This window comes from Nanorana parkeri, unplaced genomic scaffold (assembly GCF_000935625.1).
Source record: "Nanorana parkeri isolate BGI_ZX_2015 unplaced genomic scaffold, ASM93562v1 scaffold1837, whole genome shotgun sequence".
Lineage (NCBI taxonomy): Eukaryota > Metazoa > Chordata > Amphibia > Anura > Dicroglossidae > Nanorana > Nanorana parkeri.
In genome coordinates this window covers 138,252-142,027 of record NW_017308105.1, presented here as the reverse complement: position 1 = coordinate 142,027, position 3,776 = coordinate 138,252, and positions in this window count along the sequence as shown.

The following is a 3,776-nucleotide window of genomic DNA, read 5'->3' as shown; positions in this document are numbered from 1 at the left end:
TTGATCCAACGACGTAACCCCAAGGTCAATCAACAACAACGACCTGGCGAAATAAAAAAAACAAACGGCGTTCACCGACCGCGTGCGACGACGGACTCCCACCGCAGAATTAAGAATCTGACAAATGCCAGCCAACTATAAACAATTGGGCGGAGATAGCAGTGACATCACCGCTAGCTCCACCCAACTGTTTACATTTGGCCGTCACCTGCCAGAGTCTTCAGGCAGGTCCTGGAAAATTAAAAACAACTGGGCGGAGCCGGCCATGACATTTCACTTATTGACAGCCCAGTGTCCTTTAAATAACCTGAGGACGCTGGGCTGTCATTCAATGACAGTTGTTGTCTTTTGTGGGGAAACACGCTACGGCAGACGGTTCTCCCCGCTTGGGCTGTGACTACGGCTCAACCGAGCCGAAGCAAATGCCTTTGGCCGTTGTATGGGCTATTTTGAATAGCCGTACAGCAGCCCTTCGGCTCGACTCCAACCCACCCCCTCCAAAGTTATCACCCCATGGTAGAAATGTAACATAATGCTCTGGCCCATAATGGGCATACCAGTATGGAAGTTGTACTGGTTAAACAGAATGGGCCCCCCTCGGCGTGTCATGTACCTACCACCGGCCCCTTCACTCTGAGGCCGCAGTCGTCTGATGACGGGAAGGTGATATCCTGTTTCTCTAACAAACAAGAGACAGGTGGACGCTTTCATCGGAAAACTGACTGGCATGCTGGAGACGCCGAAACAGGTGTCCGTGTGACATGTTTACAAACACGCGCTAAGAGATGGAACCGCCGTCATACAGCTGTCCAACTAGCGGCCCCCGTGGTCCCGGACATGTACTTCTGGCAGTTTAAAGAGGACCTGTCCTTAAAAATTGCACTTCTCAAGAATCACATGACCAAAAAAAATTTCATTATTAAAGCACATGCCTGCCCCTTTTATAACAATAAAAAAGGCTTTTTTTTAAAATATTTTGATACCTGCGGCTTTCTTTGATCCTGCCGTGAAGGCCCTTGCACTGGCACTTCCTGTTTCAGGGTGACACCTCGTGCGTTTCCCGTGAAAGGCGTTACGATAACAATGCTGCAAACACAAAAACAGTTCTGTTTTACAAAAAGCAACCACAGCCAGAGTCTATTTATGTTTTCACACAAGATTCACACGTTACTTATTGAGTCCAATCTGAAAAAAGTCTGAATCCTGGGTAAATGTTGAGTAAAAGGGTAAGTTCACTTCCTCACAAGTGCTTCTTACCTGGTCCCCTGGCTCAGAAGCACGGTCGTGTGACCTTGTTGACCAATGAGCACCCACCCATTATGCTGAATGCTCACTGCAGGGCTGAGGTCCGCTGTACAGACCGTTTTCACCCACTTTACAATGGCGGGCTGCCCGTCGTGTCCTCCTTCAGTCCTAGTGGACGCTCATCTACTGGGTGCTTCAACCCACTTCCTGTGAGCCCGGGCTGTCGTGGACCCTCCCCCGAGTGTCTATATCCCCAGTAGGGATGAGCTGAGGTTCAAGCTGAACACAATCCAAGCCTGAGCTCCTCTGAATATGGAAGGAAGCCGCCCAATCAGCTGCCCACAGCATGACATAACCAAAGGGGCGGGATGCGTTGATGTCATTGACCTTATATGGTTATAACTGGGAGATGACATTGACCTAATATGGCCATATAAGGCAAATTACATCATCACAAGCATCCCGCCCCTTTGTTTACATGCAGCTGTGGGGTGGGGATGCCCCGGGCCTCAGCTGATTGGGCGGGAGGTCCATGGCACTTGCTTGGTCGCTAGTTCCCTAGACCAGGGGTAGGCAACCTCGGCACTCCAGCTGTTGTGGAACTACAAGTCCCATGAGGCCTTGCAAGACCCTGCCAGCCACAGGCATGACTCCCAGAGGCAGAGGCATGATGGGATCTTATGGATTTTCCGGGGGGTTGTAGTGTTGTTCGGACCCCCCGATAAGACGCTTCAGTCGGGTTAACAATCTGATCTCCTCTCCATTTCAGATCTGCCAGCACCTGTCTGCCTATCTATGGACGCCCTGAGCACACATTGCGACAACTGCGCATAAGCGGCTTAGTCAAAACCCATCCCCGCCGCCGGGCCCGTCGATAAATAGCCAACAGCGGGTCTGTCACCAGCAACCCAGGTGACACCAGCCGGCCTGAATGGAGCGATTGTTGGCAATTTTTCACCATTTAATTATTCATAAAGCTAATCCGGGCGTTTCCATGGTGCGCCCCCACGGGGGAGCCTTTTGTGCGGATGCGCCTCTATACGCTGACTCCCTCTACTTCCCCCCCTGCTGGGCCCACTCACAACCTCCATTCTATTGGAGTTTAATAGAGATAAGACCGTCACATGCCGGTTGTCATATTATCTCCCGGCTAAGCCCGGGGATGGCAGTCAGCGCCTAGACCGCCGCCATTGTTTCAGCCAGAGATTACAGCCTGCTCTCTGCATGGAGTCACTCGCGGCCCGTCCAATACCAGAAAGGGGATTTTATGGTCCTCGGTGAGCACGGCGGTGCCAAGGGCTGCGGGGGCGCGGGGGTATAGCTGTGACTGGTACAATAGCAGACTGCCTGCAGCAGCAGCTGAAAGGCGCTGACAAGTGTAAGCTCTTGGGCTCACGTCCACCCACAGTCAGCTGTGAGCATGAATAATTAAGCGCTCCGCTTTGTCTGGGAAGCCGCGGTGTCAGCGCGCGCTTTAGGGGAGCTAATCCGTTAACCCCGTAGCGCCCAGGAGCACCGCGTACAACGGCGAATGGGGTTGTGAGGCTTTACAAAAAAAACATGGGTTACAAATTTTGGGTGATGGAGTTTGTGGTAGCGGTTAAGGCCAATTCACAGCGCTGACGTATGTGTGTCATGTTAAGGCAGACCGCTCATTTTATATAGGCTGGCAATGCCGCCATGACGCGCAAAAGAGTGCACCTGCTTCATTTTTTTCAACTGCATTGCACCCCGATGCACCGATTGTTCACATCCGCACACTGGGGAGCACTGAATGAGCGGCCCTACTGGCTTTCCGCTTGTGCAGGGTGACTGGTCTAGTCTCCGCCCCCTCTTATAACAAAGACCCGTCACTGCTGCTCTCTCTTCTTGTGCAGGGTGACTGGTCTTGTCTCCGCCCCCTCCTGTAATAAAGACCGCTCACTATTGCTCTCCGTCCTTGTGCAGGGTGACTGGTCTCGTCTCCGCCCCCTCCTGTAATAAAGACCGCTCACTGCTGCTCTCTCTCCTTGTGCAGGGTGACTGGTCTTGTCTCCGCCCCCTCCAATAACAAAGACCGGTCACTGCTGCTCTCTCTCCTTGTGCAGGGTGACTGGTCATGAGCTTCAGGGAGGCCTATGTACTGTATGAGACACATTAACACAACACCCATGTGAATGGAGGATTAATGTCAAAGCTTTTCCACATTTGTATAGACATTTTATGGCTCCTTTATGTAAAGCACTTTGTAATATATGTCTAATCAATGCAGTGTTCCCGGTCATGCTGAGCGTTGCAGTTCGTCAGTAGCCTTAAAGGAACAGTTTGTCTGGTTGGACAATCAGAAGCTAAAAATAGGAGTCTGGCTTCCACCCCCCACCACCACCCCCTGGTGCAGGCAGCGCGGTGACCCCTCTATGAAAAGCCAGGCCGGGCGGACGTCATAGTGACGCAGGAGAACCAGCAGTCAGCAGTGACAAGAATAACAAGGCCCAGGGCTCTGCCTGACATCACCAGCTTCCAGCCAATCACAGACCTCATCCAAAAAAAAA